General features: G+C 34.1%; 1 protein-coding gene across 2 annotated transcripts in view; it reads right to left on the bottom strand.

The window, feature by feature from the left end:
• LOC118751908 (uncharacterized transmembrane protein DDB_G0289901-like) overlaps positions 1-18725 on the bottom strand; it is a 40321-nt gene extending 21596 nt beyond the window's left edge. For both annotated transcript variants that reach the window (XR_004994611.1, XM_036486733.1), the window contains exon 1: positions 18622-18725. The gene's annotated coding sequence lies outside the window, so the exon portion shown is untranslated. The remainder of the gene's footprint in view (positions 1-18621) is intronic.
• Between the last annotated feature and the right edge of the window lie 1864 nt (positions 18726-20589).

Here is a 20589-nt window from a genome sequence, read left to right as displayed (position 1 = left end):
GTTTCATTAGTAAGATCAGGCGAAAAATTAGGCCATTTTGAAATGTTTGGAAAATGTAAGCTAACAGTTTTATTTGTGTGCTTTCTCAGCTCCCTAAATACTTCGTTATACCGAAACAATTACTTGGGGTAACGGCAAACGAAAACCCGCTCGTGGTTTCCCTCAAAATCGTATGGAATTTAATTGGGTAATTTTATTAGCGAATCTGTAGTCAGCTGTTAAAAGAAAGTAAAATATATTTGTTCCGCAATGCTAAGAGTGCTGCAGTACTCTTTAACATTGTAGTTGGTTCCAGGAATTAGCTACGTATTTTGTTAGTTTTCCTGACCTTAAAGGCTTCTGCCTATACGCCGCGATATCAGAATTCGGCATCCTCGCGAAACTCATACGGCTGTGTAGAATGACGTTGAGCAATACCATCAGCTCTGTCAGAATTGGGAACTACCTCTCCGAGCCGTTTGCCACCAAACGGGGTTTCAGACAAGGCGACTCCCTTTCAAGTTATTTCTTTACTCTTATGGTGGAGAAGATAATAAGAGCTGTAGAACTGAACCGCTCAGGAATAATTTTATACAAGAGCGTGCAATTGCTGGCGTACGCCGATGACATCGAAATCATCGGAAACAAGCACAGCGAAGTGTCTTCTGCCTTTTCCAAGTTGGATAAGAAAGCAAAGCGCATGGGTCTGGTGGCCAACGAAGACAAAACGAAGTAAAAATCGTCAAGTGAGGAAAATTCCGTGAAAGTTAGATTGGCCCAAGGGATGTGATTTGTCAATATTACTAAGTATGCGTTAAAGCTTCATTCCGAGACATCAGGATTAAGTTGTCCAGGTGTCAACCTCAAATTACCACCGTTAAATCAACCACCAGAACCATTGCGCTCCTTGATAAGACCTAAGCCCTAAGGTATTTAGTCTGAAATAAGTCAATTCATTTCGATTTCTCTTGAACAACAAAACTCACCCATTTTGAAATTGCCTCCAACTCTACTTTACAGTTTCAAGGACAGATTCACCATCGAATCGGGGAGTGAAGAGGAAAAACTTCTTCAAATTTATTGCATTGTGCCATTAACCGTGCTATGAAACGCCAGATCATTTGGGGAAATTTTAAGAACTTCTTTGCGGACATATAGCTTTCGATAGGTTAATATTATTTAAGATGGCAATGAAAATGTGCCACTTCCACTGGAAATCGTGAACGTGAATTGCTGGTGAAAATGTTGCACCAAAATGTTTCAATAAAAATAAAATTATTTTGGACGGAACGAAGTTTGCCGCGTCTGCTAGTAGTTTTATATATTTTTTACATTAAAAAGTGTATATGCAGAGAGCGCTTCCACACTCAGCACAATCAGTTCACTTTTGTTACTTTTTAAATTACTGAAGCAAATAATTTAAGTAATTTTAATACTTATATAAATTTCAATTATCGTTAAAAAATGTTTGAAAAAAATATTAAAATTACTTATGAAGGCCATACGGCGCACAAACGAGTGAGGGTAGTGTATGTATTGAGTTCTTCTACTTATTGCCTAATCGGCTAAGAACTTATAAAAACGTTGCTATTCAAGGAAATATATATATTCGGCGGATTGCTATTGGGTCAAGTCTGCATGTGCAATATATTTGCACGAAAAAAAAAACAAATGTTTGCTATGTACTTTTTTAGCAACAAAGAATTATTAGAATAGCAAAGTTCATTCTACTTCATAAACTGTTTTGCAACTCAATTTTAGAAGCAAAAGAAAAGTTTAATTAAATGCTAATTTATACGCAAATTACAATAATTACCGGCATACGTACTTCGACCAACTTCAAGAGAAAAACACGCATGCGGTATTTAAAATTAAATATAAAAAAAAAAAAATTATAAACTAACGTACAGTTTAAAAAATGCAGCCACGATGTGGAATATGGGAGTAGTGGAGTAGTAGAACGTGTGTTTGTAGTACAGCAGAACTGTGTAGCAATGAAGTTGTGGAGCAGTGTGTCTCGGTCGGCTGCATAGTGGCTCCTTCCCAGTGACGGCGATCGCTATGCAAGGCACGTAAAGTGGAAGAAGAAACACCATGAAAATTTAAGTACGCATTGTTGTTGCTTACAAAAAGAGTAGAATAATGATGGTGCATTAAATGAGCCACAAGTTGGTTGTGCGCCGATAGTAAAATGCAAACAATGAAAAAGGAAAATTTTAGCAGTTTATTCATGGAATCGTTTCATGGCGGGGCATTTAAAGTGTGGTGATGTTAACAGATACCAAGTACTAGAACAACAATTTAATGGAACGAATGGTAAAGAAAATTACTTAAATTTAGCATAACTGAGCCAATCGAAAGGAATGGAAGAGTATACAGCATTGGACAATTTAGGCCCTAAGCTCATAATATTTTTTAACAAAAATCATGATTAGATCGCTTTTAAAGCAAGAGTTTATATTTTTACGTGGCCACAAAATACATGGCAACAATACAAATACATACATACATATGTACATATGTTAGTTGTCTGATATACATACAGCCCAAGTACAATCGAATGAGCTGATGGCAGTAAATATAGGCGATAACATAGAATTGCAAAAGCAATATAAAACAATCAAATAGATAAAGCGAGTGAGAGGCATGGATGTAATATGTTGTTGACAAGTATCGATACATAGTAAGATTGAGGTAGTAAAAAACCCAAAAAACGAACAGTCAAATAACAAGCAAATAGAAATTTTAAAGGAGAATGGAAATTATTTCGCAGACGATTTCAAATCCTCCCTCATTGCAGTAACAATGGGAGTGAACGGCTTTAGTGGAATAAAACGTGATGGAATCCACTATTTAGCGGCATACAACGGCACAAAAGCAAAATGAATAAATTGCGGAATACGAAACGGATTGCAGTGGATCGTTCGTAACAAAATGGAATGGAACGGAAGGAAATGGAATGGAACGGAACGAAATGGAATGGAGCAGAATAAAATAGAATGGAATGGAATGGAACGGAACAAAATGTAATCCAACGGAACCTAATGGAATTGGACTACAAAAATGTAATGGAAACATAATAGAATGCACCTACAACACTACATAAGTAAGAGGCGGGGGGGCCTATCTCCCTAAGACGATATCCTGGCTCTATCAAATCCTGGTTAAGATCGTAATGTTTATGGAGTTTTCGTCTGGTAAAATGTACTATAGAACACTTCACTGGTCAGAAATTTTGAGCGCATAAAGCGGGCCACCCACAACAGAATCAACAGGGCACTTAGGACCAGCTTGCACTCTGGCGCTCGTAGCTGTGTGTTTCTTGATTTTGTAGCGGCATACAAGTTACTGAATAAGATTTTGGAGAATCCGCCGGGAGTGAAAGTCCTTCGTCAGATATACATAAATAGGTCTGGCTCGTTCCGGTTACGTGGATCCGGCTGTCGTTAAAATGCCGTTGACACCGTAATTAAGACTGCTACACCACCAAAGTGGTCACACTTAAATATAGGCACGGGGTTCTGATTTTGCCTCAGAATCTAAACGCGAATTACTTGTTGGCTAGACTTACACAACTGAGCTCCCTCTTTCTTTACTCATAGCCCCCCCTAAGGATGAGTGGGCGAATAGTAGAAGTTTGAAAGAAGCGCCGGTGAACTTCTACACGGAAGGGTCGGGTCGAATCTTGACGGAAGAATTAGTGGACGAGTCTTTTGCAAAGAGCTCTGCATTAATCTAAAATTTTGGCCTCCAGTTCACTAAATTACGTTCAAGACAGAAAGATAGGCTTTTTGTTAACTGCACGATCTGACTAGTCGAATGTGAACCGCAGGCAGTCGAAGGAATCTTCTTTGGCTCACTAAGCCGCAAGACACTGGCGCATCGGTATCTACGCGGCGGGACTAACACGGCGATCACACACATACGGTCCTAACATTTTTTACCTGGTCATGAGGAGATAGGCAACATCTGCCGCTCGGCTATTATGAGCCGTAGTAGTAGCTTAACCTATTAAAGCTTTATGTCGCTCATACGCTATGGAGGTACATAATGATTGCAAGGGATGACTCAAGAAGTATTTTGCACTATTTTTTTACGATATTCAAAATGTTGTTTATGGTAAATTTTTAAATTAATTTTTTTATAAAACTATAGCCCATTTGACAGCAAAAACTATGTGAATAAAAAAATTAATAGGAAAATTCAGCAATTTTTCATCAAGAATTTCAAACATATTGATCAAATTTTTTACAACAAATTCGAGTATGCATCAAAGTGCAAGTTTAGTTTAAAGTTGCTACAAAATTCTGTTGATTTTTAATAATTTTTTTTTGCTGCCCGTGTTGATCATTTTCTTCCAAATAACGAATTTCTTTGTAGGGAAGCAAATGCCGCTTACCATCACCAGAAAATTATGAAAAGTGAACAGGCTATTTTGGCAACTTCGAGTTTCCACTTTATTAATTTAAAATTGAACAAAATTGCATAATTGAATTTTTTTATAAAAAATATTACTAAAAAGTATCAAAAATTGTGTTGAAAATTTTTTGAATTTTCCTAAATTTTCTACAAAGTTTTAAATGTTGGTTTTATTTTATAAAAAACTAACTAAAAAAAAACTATGTTAAAAAGCATTTTGAATATCGTAAAAAAATCAATGCACAAAACTTTTGTCAGTCACTATATGTGATAAGGCGCAGCGAGATGTTGTGAAAAAATTATAGGCAGGGTAAGAAAAACGCAACCGGTTAAATTAAAAAAAAAAATAGTAAATAAAATTCAAGAACAGAAATTAAAACTATATGAAGAAAAGAACGAATGATTACAAAATGGGCAAGTAATGCTTAAAAACATTTTGCTTTTATTTTGTTTAGAAAATTTTTATTTTAAACTCAGCGAAAAAGGTATGTATGCGGACTTAACTTTAGGTAAATTTATTATTTGTATTAAAAATTTTTGGGTATGCAAACAAGAAACGAAAATTGGAAATATGCTGCCCGAAAAATTCCGTGCCACGCCTTCTTACTTAAGTTTGTTTTTGTATGGCTTGCTTCGGACGTTGCTTGCCGCGGATTGCTGTCACTTAGCTGGCGCACAACGTTTCTTTATTCATTTCAATTTATTTTCGTCATCTCATTCAATTAAATAAATAAATTCACTTCATTTCATGCACACGCCAATACGAAGCAGCCACAACGAGTAAAAACGCAAACAAAAGTAAAAATGTGCCACATAAAAAAAACATACGTATTTACCTACATACATACATACATACATACATACATACCTATGTACATACGTTTGCATTAATACACGCGTAACACGCACGTAGGTATGCATATTTGTATCAGACATTTTTATTTGCTTATTAAACATACATATTTACATACCAAAGTTTACATATGTCATATATGTATGTATATTTTATTAGATTTTTCCAATTCTAATATTATTTTATGTACTTTTTTACCTACTGCACTTAGATGTATTTATGTATGTACTTGTCCACACCCACATTCACATACACAGTTTCTGCCATATTTTTCTTGTTGTTGCTTAAGCATTTTACATGCATCACTTGCAGCCCAACCCTTCACTGGCAAGCAAATAAATAAATACCATAAAATAAGAACAACAGTCGTTTGTATGCAGAAAATAATAACAGCGAAATGCAGTTAGTTAACAGCAATGGCAACGATAACAGAAACAACACAACCGGTATTAATTATTCAATAGGTGCGTTCAGTGGGATTGTTCGTTCAATAGATAGTTGTTATGCAGGCAGTGGGCGGTCGGTCGGTCGGTTGGTCGGTTGGTTGGTTGGTCGGCCGTTTACTTGGTTAGTCGCAGCACGGTCGATGTGCTTGGTACTCGTAAGCAGGGCTGCCAACTTGACTCAAACCGTGCCATTTTTGGCCCTATTTTACTTCAAATGGCACTTTCGAAAAATAGTAACATTTCAATACATTTTTGTGAAATCCTCTGGGAGTACTTTTTCACAACTAAAATTTTCTAATCTCTATAGTGTATACAACTGATTTATCTTACTTTGGCATTGGAATTTTGTGTTATGCAGGAATGTGTTTTTAATTTTAATGCTAAATGGGAAGAACTAGAAAAGAATGGCACCTTATTTGGCACTTTTTTATCCTAAATATGGCACTCCATTGCTAAGCATAGTTGGCAGCCCTGCTCGTAAGTGAGCAAATACCTACATAGTACATACTACATACTTGTATGGGTGTGGGGTATGAAAAGCTGTTGGAAACAGCTGATATTGACAAAACGATTAGCAAAGAATGAAATGTGAAAGGGAAGAGAGAAATAAAGCAAAAAGTGAGGAGGGGCAAAAACAAAAACTATTAAAAAGTGCTCATAATGAAAAAGTAAAATAAAAGTGGCAAGCAAAAGCAAAAACAATAAAAGTAGTAGATAGTTTACACTGCAACAACAAAGCGCAGCATTAAAAAATGCATAACAAAAAAAAAAAACAAAAAGTTGTTGGCAACAGCTGATATTGGTAGAGCAGGAACAACAATAAAGATATTTTATTGAATAAGTATTAAGTGAAATAACCGATTTAAAAGTATTTTATGATGATGAGTTTATTCTTGTATCTAATGGAAGGTGCGGAAAGGAAAGACAGCTACCTGAATTGCGCAAGCTGAGCTCATGAAAGAATAGGCATGGAACAATACGAGTAAATACAAGTACATACTCAATACTTTTCGATCGATACCAAGTAATTTTGGTATCGATAGTTTTGAACCAAGTACTGAGAGGTGTCAAAAAAAAAAAATACACCAAATTTTTATCGGGATTTTCCTGAACTCACTGGGATTTTTAGGTATCTTTTTAGATTTTTCGAATCTATTTGGGATAATTTGTTATCTTTTTTTTGAGAATATAGGAATTTTTTTCGCAACTATTCGTGATCTACTATTTGGTATCTTTCGTTTTTTTCTTGCGTTTGCGTTTGCCGATTCAAAAGTACATTTTAATCTAAGCTTTGCTTTGCCAGATCTTTCTGGATTTTTTAAACGTTTTTTAGGACTTTTGGGGATTGGTCGGAACTTACTGGGATTTTAGGGAACTGGCTGGCATTTGAAATAATATTAGGTCAAAGATTGCGGATCTGTATACTAGTGTTGCAAAACCATCGAAGGGACCATCGATATTATCGATGGGGCCATTGCTGTAGCCACTATCGATAGTTTTTAGAAATCACGTTATCACGTTAACCTGCGAAAAGCAAATTGTTGTTGCAAAACTTTTTTATTAGTTTATGGAAAATTAATGAATACACTGTTTTGTTTTGAACTTTCTTACATAAACTTTGTTTTATTTTGAATTTTTTAATACTTACTAATGAACGTTCGTAGTGATTCGGGTTTAGGGATCACATTTTCGCAGATTTCACGAAAAATCGGTCTACGATGAATTCTGCGATTGCTGCCACTTATATCCTATTTCCACCTATTTCCTATTTGCGAGAATTTTCACATGGGATGATCGGCAGAGTTTATTTCTTACTTTTTGCCTTTTTACTTTTGTTTGCATGAGCAATTACCCCCTTCAAGTCGTAATCTCCCATTTTAAGTGTGCATAAACTGCAGATAAGGATTGGTGGAAATAAAATATTAGTTTGAAAATAAATGAAAAGTTGTATTTTTTTTTTAGCTTTTAAATCCGTTCAATATAATACGTGTAAATAAAATAACGTTTGTGTATCCCTTTGTCATTTAACGGGTCACCCTAATAAAACTATCGAAAACCATCGATGGAGCCACTATCGATGGTTTTGCAGCAATACTGTACACCGTTTATTAGATCAGCTCATTTTCCCAATACATTTTAATTTTTATATAAAAAACAAATTTAAACGTTAACAAGGAAGAAATTAAAAAAAAAGATTTTTTGTGATTTTTTTTATACTAGCAAATACTCAGCGTGCCTCACCGCGCCTTAGAAGTATTTTCGTGTTTTTTGATAAATAACTGTATTGTAATATTTCATTTATTTTATCAACTAAATTTTTCAAGCAGATGGCAACCCTCCTCGAAAACATTTTCGGCAGTAAAGTTTCCTTAACCTCTGCAGTTTGATACCGATATTGCAATATGTATTTAATTTATCTTATCAAACAAATCAAATTAAAATTTTCAAACATGTGGCAACCTCCACAAAAATATTTTCAGCTTCTTAAACCTCCATCTTTTAACAGCCATATTGAAATATTTACTTTATCTTATCAATTGACTTAAACTGCAATTTTCAAACAGGTGGCAACTCTCTAATTTTTTTCTTGCTATATTTTAAGTTGGACCTCTAGCAATACACCGGTGAAAACTACGTTCAATTTCATGCATTAGTTTTCGAGTGATGTGCGAACAAACATACAGACAGACAGACAAAAATTAAAAAAAACTTTTGATTTGGCTTCTATTGCTCTAAAAAACTCCCCATAATAATTTTTCTTTAATATCTATAATTTACAGACATCGGCCTGTTACAATTTTTTTATATGTATGTATGTAGGCATTAAAGCCTATTCCCTTAAAAAAAATCAAGCTAATTACGATGAAAATCGATGGATAAATAAAAAATTTAGGAATGGTCAAATTAAAATGTGCAATATTTTTTTATATGAAATAGGGGCAAGAAACAATGTTACTCATACGCCATATTGTACATGGCCGTAGTCGGACATACTCGTACATGGCGTATGAGTAACATTTTACATGTTTAAAAAGCAAAATATCCTACGAAAATGACTTGAACCTGAAAAATGGTGTGCAGATCCACAATCTACGACCCAAAATTATGTTTACGTGTCTCGGCCTTTTTTTTGTGTAATTCCAACACTTGAAATTTTCCTTGCAGCGTATTTGGATTTAAAAGCTCGCCAACCGGAATCTAGGCCAGGTTTTTTGCAGACAACCTTATATCCTCGGATTCGCAAAAAAAATTTTCTTTATTTTGATACAAAATTTATTTATTAAACAGATGAGTGAAATTTACTAGTACTACTTGGCTGTTCATAGCCGCCAGGCCGATAGGTAGGACACGAAAAAATAGTCAACCCAACGTTTTCACATTCTATAGGCTTTACACTTTCTTACACTGGTATAGAATTTGTTCATTAAACATATGAGTGCAAAATTAAAAAAAAATAATAATAATAACTTTTAAATATTTCATTAAAATTATACTGGCCAGGATTTTTTCGGCCAACCCACTCACGAAATATTTACTAACACGATAAATTCCATACCAAATAGATTTCATCCATTAAACGGATTCTGATCTTCTACTATAAATGAAATAACAATGCATCAGTAATATGGTATCATTAAAAAAAATACATATAAGGAAAAAAAAAATATTATATTAATAAAGTTTAGCTTGAAAAAACTTAAAAACGTACAACGTCACAGACGACGCGCGACCAACAGCCATTTATTTCATTTACTAAGCATATACATATGTAAATTTCCGTGAAAATTTGTAAAGTTTTCTAATCGACTTCAATTTGATTCACTTTATGCGTGCGCTTACGTGAATTTTCGCGTGAATTTGTATGGTACAAGTGTACTTTGAAAAATCGAAATTTTGAAGCACAACACATTGCCACCACAATCGTTTTCTGATTGCTTTGCACTTTTATTTTACACGCTCAGCAGCGCAAACAAGCAAGCAAAAGCAGTCTCCGCCTTCAACACAAGTTTTCGCTACCTTTAAATGCTGCTATTTCACACTTTTATTTATTTATTTATTTCGGTCAACTTTTACATCATCTTCTACATTTCGAATTGCACATTTGCTGTTTCGTTGGTATTTTCGGACAATTTTCCGCATTTACGTATGTATTCGATAGTTTTGCATCTTTTGAATATCGTATCATTTTAGTGCAACTGCTTGCATAGCCAATAGCACTGACAGACAATACTCAGGAAATTTTCACAGCAGCAGCAGCAATAAAATAAATAGAAAAAAAAAACAAAAAGAGCAAAAGCACAGCTGGTGGATAGAAGAAAACTTAAATACATATAAACACTGGCAGCAAAGATTTCTGATTGCTGCTGCTACTTTTACTTAAGTGCGATACATACACACCAAGAATCATATTAAATGCGATTTAATGCGAGATTTTCCTGCTTTAATCGTCACATAAAATATTTTCATATAAGTGCAAAAACATACAAACAACACACACGCGACGACGTACTACATAGGAATACCACAACGAGACGAAGAAAAATAAGAAAGCGTACGAGTACGACGACTGCTTATGCACGTACTGCTAGCTACCAGACGTTGCAAACGTTTATGAGAATGTGCACGGTGGGGCAAGACGATATAAATACATATATGTACGTATGTATGTACTAGCTAGCTAGCTGCCTTGGTTTAATGTGCAAAACATGAGCCACCAAAACGACTACAATGAGAACACGACAACACGACGGATGGGACGACAATGAGGCGTCTATGCCAATAATGCGGCTGTTTGCCTATCGGCCAGCGACTACTGACTCTGTACATACATACATATATAGGAGCTGCTAAATGTCAGAGAGGCGTTGAGCACACAAATTGTAGCAACGAAAATGTTGCTATTGCATTGTGAGCTGGGAGTAAGTAGGTATGTATGTATGTATGTAGCTTTGAGTAGTCAGCTAACTATTCGCTTTACAGCTCAGCAGCAACAGCTGTTGCTGACAGCAACACTAAGAGCAGTGTCGGTTAAGAGCGTAAAAATCTATGCTAACTAGGGTAAGCTTATGCCATACCAAAATGAAAATGTTTTCCAAGTTACCAACAAAACAGTGGTAAAAATATGCTGAACCACGTCTGGAATTACTAAATTTTCTAAAATTCTCTCACCTAAAGTGTTGACAACCACAAAGTTGCAACGAAAATTGTTCAGTAGTGTCAAATCAACACAGCAGAGTGTGAGAACTGCAAAAATGTTTGGTGAATTTCTTTAGTTTCAACAAAAAACAACAAAGGGAAATGCTTGTTTCCACCCACCCAGTTTGGTAAAGTACCATCTATCATACCTTCGCGCAACATTGACGTGCAGAATAAAATACTTTATCCGTGCATATACATTCATGCGTGTGCAACAAGAACAAGAAGGCAGCAACAATTATATAGGGTGGTGCACATAAATTTCGTCACTCTACGATGTGGTGAGAGGAGCGAAAGCCTACTGGAATTAAAATTGTAAACTGACCGCTAAGGAGATCAAACCAAAAGAACCTTTTATTTTAGTTTAGTTGAGAATTGAGCAGAATTTATTAGAAAATATTGGATTGGAGGAAGCTTTGATTCATCTCTTGTACTACTTGCTGGTATATATGTATGTACATTAGACCGTACCATCTTACAAGCAAACAAAAAAAAGTTCGGCGTACACCCGACTGTAAGGTATTTTTGATAGGCAATTCCGAAAAAAAAAAATATTTTGCCTTATCCTGAGTTTGGCCCGAAAAAAAAAATGTCCCCGAAAATTTTTCATCCGCCCATAGTAAATATGTACATGGAAACGAAAAGTGAACCGGATCGGGGAAAATCAAACTCATGATAAGGACAAATATTTTTTTTTTTTTGGTTAAAATGATTTAATAATTTATGGCGAGCTTTAATTTACTGGCATTAAGTTGGTGTGGTAATAACTGAGGTCAATGCACTTAGGAACAAAGCAAATTGTATCCTCCAGTCAAGAACATCGAAACATCAAACTTTAAGATTCAATTGCAAAAGCCGAAGATATGACGCAAAATTTAAAAAGGCGATCCCCACTTCCGCCAATTTTTTTTTTCTAAAGGTTGCATTAAAATTTATGTTTGTGTCTAAAGTAAAGCATTTTATTATCGGTTTTAAATTGGTTTACAACCAAGAAAGATACACATATATGTCAAAAACCGATAATAGAAATGCTTAACTTTAGACATAGCTTTATTTTTAATCCAACCTTTAAATATAAAGTGAGCTTTAAAGTTAAAGGTTACTTCAGAAAACGGCCCTAAGTAAGGGGTTAACTATTTTGTCTCACCCTCCCCTGTAAACAAAGTATATAAATAAAAACTATGTTTAAGTTAGTGGGAAAATGTGGGCAGCATAGACCGCATGTGGAGGCGACCTACACGTGCACAGCAGAGTTTTGTTTTGACGCAAAATGCACGACATATGTAATTATGTATGTATGTACATTAGGGTGGCCATCGAACATTTTTTTTTTGTAATTTCAAGACCTATCCCCTAATTTCCTTCCTTTTTAATGAGAAATATTATTGCCTGGTTTTATAGATTATTTAAAAATCATTTAGAAGTCGCAACTTGTCATTTTATGTCAGAAAGTACGGCTTTGTAGATTTATCAGTTTTTGAATGGCGTAGTTTTCATTCAATTTTAAAGATCGAACATGTTGTGAGAAGAGGATTTATAGGTCTTTAAAATAATGTATAATAATCTATTGTCAGACTAGGATTGTTGAGACTTTTAATCGGGCAAATAAAAACAAAAAACAGTTTTTCTAAATATTTTAAGTTTTGACCATCACTTATTTCCACAATTTCAAAATATGTAGTACTGTCTAAACTTAAATCTATTTTCAACTGTATAATAATCTATTGTCAGACTTGGATTGTCGGGACTTTTCATCGGGAAAATATAAAAAAAAAAAAACATTTTTTTCTTATTTTTTAAATTTTGACCATCACTTATTTCGAAAATTTCAAAATATGTAGTACTATCTAAAATTAAATCTATTTTCACATAAACTGAATCAATCGCAATCGCATAAAAATTGTCGAAGTTAGGCGACTTGAATTTATATGTGTGTATGTACCGGACTTTCAGAATTTATTCAAAATTGATATATACATACAATCCCCATTTTGCAAAAAATTAGCTTTGAAAATTATTTTAGAGAAATGATATAAGTGGGCGGTGCCACCCCCATTTTCCTAAAATTGCTTGAAAACCTACTTTTTTGTTAAAAAGCGATTGTATACATCAACTCTCTGACTTAAATGAAAAGTCGCGACCTCTAAATGATTTTTAAAAAATATATAAAAATAACCAATAATATTTCTCATAAAAAGGAAGGAAATTAGGGGGTAGGGTCTTGAAATTAAAAAAAAAAAAAATCTATGGCCACCCTAATGTACATATATACATATGTACCTGTGCATTTGTATCTGCGTAAGCCTGTAAAAATATAATGTATGCAGTTTGAGGAGAATGCACCAGTTGCAAATGCAAAGAGAATACTAAATATGACGACAGCGCAATACGAACCAATTCAACGCTTCAAGAGTGTGAGAGAGAATGGAACAAAATTATTTAGTGCTTTTAATGCTCACGAGTAAAGTAGTTTGAAATTTTCATGCATATAGGAGATATTTAAACTATTTTCAGGAAGCAACTAATAGAGAGCGCGGAATTGAATGAACGTTACCAAGTTTATTTAAAAAAAAAAAAAAAAAATATTTTAACATTCAAAGAGTGGAAGGTATTTATAAAAGCTTTAAAGCAGAAAAAATGTTCTGCTAGTGAAATTTCTGTGGGGGCTCTTAACTATTAGCTGAGCTAATGCAACATATACACACTTAGCTAATAGGTGCAAATATATGTATATTAGGGTGGTAAAAAAAGGATTGCTGCATACATGCATACATATGTACATTTTAATGCATAGACTTTTAAATGGAAATTCGAATGTAAAAATAAAATTAATTTCCATTACCCTTTGGAATACGAAATTGCTGAAATTAAACATAATCAGATGTCCTTGCTTTGAAAAAACGCAAAAAATATGTATACTACCTAAATTACAATAAAATATCACAATAACAACAATATGGGCCACCTTTTAGGTACAACTAAAAAAATTTTAAATACTACTTAATTTTTTATATACATATATATTTTTTTTGTTTAGAACTAAATTGATTGGCGGCCGCTGTGGTGTAATGGTTAGTAGTGCGCGCTACCATTCCGCAGGGTCTAGGTTCAAGCCCGGCTCAACTCAACATCAAAAAATAAATAAACCAAAAAGGTTTTTGGGGGTTATTAAGTATTATTAACATTATTATTATTAAATTGACAGGTGTACGAGGGGCACTAAAAGCCCTTAGATTGCCTAAGAAAAACCATTTTGGTCGATAATAATGGTCTCATTGGTTTTCAAGATATTCTAGTGTGTTTTACCACTTGTCCGAAACTAGTTCCCAAACTAGCAACTCGGAATTTACTGTCCTACGTTCCTCTAACGCCACTACAGCTACATGAGTTGTTATTGCGATTAAAAAGGCGGCATTTTTTTCAAAATGCTTTTTTCACGAACAATTTTCTGCTGCTTTTTTTTTTGTTTTGTAAGATCCATAAAGCTGATTGGGCTTAAGAAGCAATATCCCTGGACTGCTGGGTGAAGAAAAAGTAAAATCCTAGTCGCCTATCTTAGCTCAACTCGTATTCCTGACAATGAAAGTCCACTTTCGTGAGAGACAACATCCACACCCGGTCCTAATAGATCCGGGCATGCCTATACATCGAGACAATCACATTGGCGGTGGTTCCAAGGTCTTCGTTAAGCAAAGAACCAGCCTACAACCTTAATGTCTGATCTATGCAAAGTTCAAAAATTCATATCTTAAAAAAGCTTGAAAATGTCGAGATCCTTTAAGATCAGTTCAAGGTATTTTAAAAAAATATGGAGACAAAAATTTCTACCTTTTCAACTTTTTAATTTCAAATCATGAAAATTGTTTTCTTTGTAACTCTTAATATCACTTTTAACCCTAGAACACTAATGTTAGTCAATTTGACTAACATAGTTTATGTTTTGTTGTGAAGTTGCTTGAAAATGCATTTCTTAAATTGAAATTTCGTTATTCAAACTATAACATAACTAAGAAAATATTAAAAAAATAACATATAGAATATTTTTGACGATTTATGCTTTAAAACTTAAAAAAAATTAATACTAAATAAATGTTAGTCGATTCGACTAATGACACTGGTTTACAGCAAAAATGTTCTATGGATGCCACTATCCAATTCCTATGTAGATTTGCTTGGTGATTCCGAAAATCGATTAAATTTTTTTTCTATGCATACGTTTTCGAGATATTTGCAATTTACCGTTATTCAGGCAAATGAAAGCCAATGAAATTCTGCATAAACCGTATATACATACATCACTTTCCGATAGGGCTTTTAGTTGCTGACAAATTAATTAATCATTCCATTTAATGAAAAAATTAAAAAAATCAAACTATAACAGCAGAAAAATTTAAAAAGTAACAGGTTCTGTGCCAAATTTTTGCATCTGTACTAAAGCCTGTTCTGTTACAAAAAAAAATTAAGATACTGATGAAGAAAATCGATGGATAAATTCGAAATAATTAGTGGTCAATTAAAAATGAGCAAGATTAAGTATTTGTATAAAAATTTAGCACGAAAGAATGTTACTCATACGCCGCGTACACCTAAGTAACACGTTTTCCTGCTCATATTTCATATAAAAAATCTTTGCGCATTTTCATATGACCACTCACTGACGCTCATCGGCTAGAACAGCACATACGAATTTTGAAAACATGAAAGCATACGCTACTTTCTCATACATAAGCTTGGGGGTTTTAAAAATTTTTAAAATTACGGTCATAAAAATTGCATTTACAACCGCATTACACTTATGTATATCTATGTACCTACATATGTGTGTATAAATTATTTACTATCTAGGTTAACTACTTAACTAATTGCGTTTATGTATCATTGGCTGACTACACAAAACTTAGAGTTCCTCATATTCAATACAATTAATTAACGCCAACAAAACCTTAAGTAAGTAGTTTATTATGTTACAATCACATTTGTAGGTGAGTTGCCGTTGCTTTCTTCTCTAGATGGAGAACCTACATACATATATGTATGTACATAGACAAGTGGCTGCAATATCATTCAGCATCGCACCCACTCATCATTATTGGTGAACAACAACACGCTGGAAGAGTACACTTATATTTCAACTGCCACACCAGTATAGACCGACCAAAAGCGGAGCAACATCAACGGAGCATCAAATGCAGAATACCCACATGTACATATGTATATCATACATCCAAATGTATGCACATACATATAGCGAAATAGACAAACGCCGCTTGGTCATGCATGTACATACTTGCAGGTCGCGTGTACAATTTGCGCTAGTTGCTCCAGTTTTTCACTCCAATAAGGAGAAGAAGAAGCAAACAGCGGTCGTCTGTAAAGTGCTGCTATTGCTGCTGTGAAAATCAACAGATTAATGAACAATTTGCACACAAAGGAAGGAAAAGAAAATCAACGCAATAATTTATTAAAAGCATTTTTAGTTAGGAAACGCAAAAAAAATAAATAAAAATACATCTGCAGATTTCACAAAATGCAAATTAAAGCAGACCAAGTAAACATGCAACGATTTCTATTAAGGCAGCAAAAAATTGCATTTCTGTTGGACTATTTCGTGTATCGACAACATGATACATCATTAGATATTTTTTATTTAAGTAGTGAATTTTTATTGTCTTGGCTAGATTGGCAAAGTATAAAACTGTTGGAAAAAAGTAGACCACCCTTGTTTTAAATCTAACACGGTAGATAAGATTATTACAAGAATTTATTAATAGCGATATAAATTACTCCAAAACATAACCTTTTCAATTTTTTCATTTCTTTAAGAGAACCAGTATCCATTTTGAATTAATATTGATGAATTCTTTTGTCACACTGCTCAAAAAATCTGAAAGTCTGGTTAATAAACAATATAAATTCAAGGTCGTATTTAAGAAAAGTCGCCTAACTTCGAAAATTTTTATGCGATTGCAATGAATGAGCTATCAGGTTATTTAAAAATAGACATTATTTTAGATAGTACTACATATTTTGAAATTATGGAAATTATCGATAGTCAAAATTTAAAAAATTAAGAGAAGTATGGGTTTTTTTTATTTTACCCGATAAAAAATCCCAACAAGCCAAGTCCGGACAATATATTGTTATACACAATTTTAAAGGCCTATATATCCTCTTCTCAGATCATATTCGATCTTTGAAATCGAATTAAAAATAGTCATTCAAAAACTCATAAATCTACACAAACGTATTTTCAGACCTAAATCGGCAGGTCGCGACCTCTAAATAACCTTTGAAAAATCTATAAAAATAGGCAATAATTATTCTCATAAAAACGAATAAAATTAGGAGGTAGCGTCTTGAAAATTAAAAAAAAAAGATTTTCATATGTACATATGTGCATATCGTGGCCTGGGTAAAAGATTGTCGTAAGCGCCATTTTGACGATTTTTAGTTCTAGATGCAGTTATATATTTTGAAATAAGGTCTTTCGATTGGTGTTATTAGTTTTTAGATATCTCCTTTAGTTTCCGAGATATTGGGCCGTATGAATAAAAAATAAGCAATTGCTTTTTCTTAAAGTTTCTTACACTTTACTCGATTTATTCAAATAATATTTAAGTAGAAGGTATGCAATTTTAAGAAAAAGCAATTGCTTTGTTTTTATTCATTCGGTCCATTGACTACAACTTTTTCGATTATTTAGTAAAAATTTAGTTGGTGATGCAGTCATATTAAACTAATCAATATCCTTAAAATGGCGTTCTCCATTTTTGGATATCTCCTTTAGTCTCTGAGATATTGAGTAAAAAGTGTTGTTAATTAGAAATTTTGATCACATTTTGTCGTATTTCATACAAAGGGGCTACCAAATTGTGGACAAATGACGCTTACGACAAAATTTTACTAAAGAAAATCCTTCATAAACTCAAAACTAATTAACAACAAACATTTAAAATTAAATAATTAAGAATTTTGTGAGCTAGTAACATTTTCAGAGACTTTGGAGAAAATCTATCTTCGCGTGTTTGAGAAATTCCATTCCCAACTTCAATCGCGAGTTCCCACAACCTGCCGAAATTAACATACGGCAATCTTTTACCCAGGCCCATCCATCACCACCAGGCACTCAACATTTTAATTCAATTAGGAAGTAACAATATTTAAATTTAAAACCAATTCAAGAATGAATTGAATAGAATTATAATCTGAATTGGCATGGCGAATTCCTAAGGCTAACAAGATGACATTATAAGATTAGTAGCTTCATGGAACTTTGGAATCTACCCTATGGGCAGTAGCGCCAGCGTTTCCAGACGCGCAGGCGTCGCCGATTCTTTTTGAAGTTGATCACACCACCACCGACCGCCAAAGCCTTTCGGCGCAAACCTCTATGAGATACATAAGTATGTATGCATGTTTGTGAAAAATTAAGAATTTCAATGTCGAACTATATAAATATATACTTAAGTGTTCTCTTAATCCTTTGGTAAACCCATCGAGATTGAAGATTACATTCTACCTGTGATTAATTCTTAGCTACAATGGAGTGAGCTGAGAATGTCTTAAAGGGCAATGGGATTGCAGAGGAAAATAGATAAATATGTATATGTAAATGAAAAATAGATATGCTAAGGAGGAAAAGTAAATATTTATATAAATACTTATGTAAGTATGTATCTAGCAAAGCGTATGGCTTCGTATGTAGTTACATCGAATAAATGTACTTACGTCGTTGCGTTGCAGGCGAAAGCCGGATACGGAATTGACGGCAATGCTGGTCATTTTTGTTACTTTTCGTTGATTTTATAAAATTGTATGGGTTTGTTGCTACCTGAGAGGAAACGTTGTATACAAAGGTTCCACTATGGCCGCCAACGCCACAGCAACACACCTTTCAATTGACGACAACAGCGCGGAATGATGTTAAAAGGCAAGAAAAGAAATTCACATAGACGGCACCAAAATTTTGTGAGCACAAAAATTAAAATATTGAACGATTTCTTTTTATGTAATGTTAATTTTTAGTACACGTTTAAAAAACCTTTTTTTCTTTTACATGATTTTAATTGGATGCAGCGATTCTCTTCAGCAGCAATACATATATGAACCAACGAATTGCAGTGAAGTAGATTTTCCTTGTATATAAATGAATGTATAATAGAAAATACGATAATTAAAGCAAAATACAATTTATCTTTGCCGACTTTCAGGCCACTGCTGCTTATCTTTTATTTTATTGCTGCGCTTTCTCTCACAGCAAATGCGTAGTTGGTAAAACTTATCGTGACCTTTCCGTATCAGTCAATTATTTATCTATTGATGTGAAACCAATTTGGTTTGTGACGTACTTAATCCTCTTCGAAATGGTCTTTGTTACACCTCCAAGGGAGCTCCAGAGCACCTTTGCCGACTAACTTATGTGCATATGTGGGTATACAAAAATGTTCGTGTATAACATTAATTCCTTTGGCCCCCCGCACTTGATATAGATGCACTACAAAGTCTGCATATAGTATTTCACGAGCTGGAAAACTAAAGAAGTAACTGCTTGTGACGAACCGTAGTTTATATTTTTAAGATTTCTGATTTTTTAATTTATCAAACATTAAGCCACTGCTTTTATTTTTATCAGCTGCTCCAACGGAGAAGCAAACGCAAAATGCAAAAACTTCAATTTTCTGTTTTTCGTTATCATCGAATCTGTTTTTTTTCTCTTTTTCTTCTATTTCCCTTTTATACGCCTCAATGTCTTCTATGCATTACAATTCGTTTTTCTTTTGTTATTCTTCACTTTTATTTGCTTATTGCATTCCATGTAAAATAAACTGAAAATGCACGATTGATTTTTCTGTTTTTCAGCTGCCTTGCAATTCTTTTTGTTATTGTATTCTTTTCCGTGCTGCCTGCAGCGACGTCAACGTTCTCGACGACGCGATGAAACGCTGCAAATTATATTTATACGTAATTGTAGCTATGTAGTTGATAAGTTTTCACAAGTTACTTCATATGTACATACATATATCAATTGAGAACTTGCATTTAATTATATTTTCACTTCCGCGTATGATTTATCTGGTTTTTGCCTATCGGCAAGAATTCTGCAGTGACGATTATCGACCAAAATGCACAGCCAACGCAAGGGTTCGCGAATACACAAAAACACACGCACGCACACCGTCCAACGCAATTAACACATTCACGTCAATGAATTTTTCCAATTTGCGCTTCGAAAATTTTCTTTGCCACAAAGGCTATCATCAAATTATTATGCACAAACCAGCTACATATACAAACACAATTTGAAAGCTTCGAAACACTCCGATAGTCTGCAAATCTTTCCCCAACAAACTTTCAAGAAAATCTTTCCAATTTGATCTGATAAAATATGTACATGCAGATTTTATTTTTTAACTCTCTGCTGATCTTCTGTGCGCAGAATAAATGTGGAGTAGATACGCCAAGTAGTGAACGAACGTCGTCGACGACGAGTGACAGCGAATTGAATTGCTTTCGCACTGATACAAGTCTTCACAGCGAACGAGATTCCCTGCTGGTTCTGTTTTTCACATTTCCTTTTGTTTATGCACGGAATTGAAAGTAGCCCGACGAAAAGTTTAAAAACGCAGTAGATAGGCGGCATAAATGTGATAATTTCGAGCAAGACTCACAATCAAATTCAACAACAAAGCAACTTCA

The sequence above is a fragment of the Rhagoletis pomonella genome, unplaced genomic scaffold (genome assembly GCF_013731165.1).
Source record: "Rhagoletis pomonella isolate Grant_MI unplaced genomic scaffold, Rhpom_1.0 Rhpom_scaffold_01071, whole genome shotgun sequence".
Lineage (NCBI taxonomy): Eukaryota > Metazoa > Arthropoda > Insecta > Diptera > Tephritidae > Rhagoletis > Rhagoletis pomonella.
The sequence above is the reverse complement of the archived record's forward strand: the minus strand, read 5'-3'. Positions and strand labels throughout refer to the sequence as shown.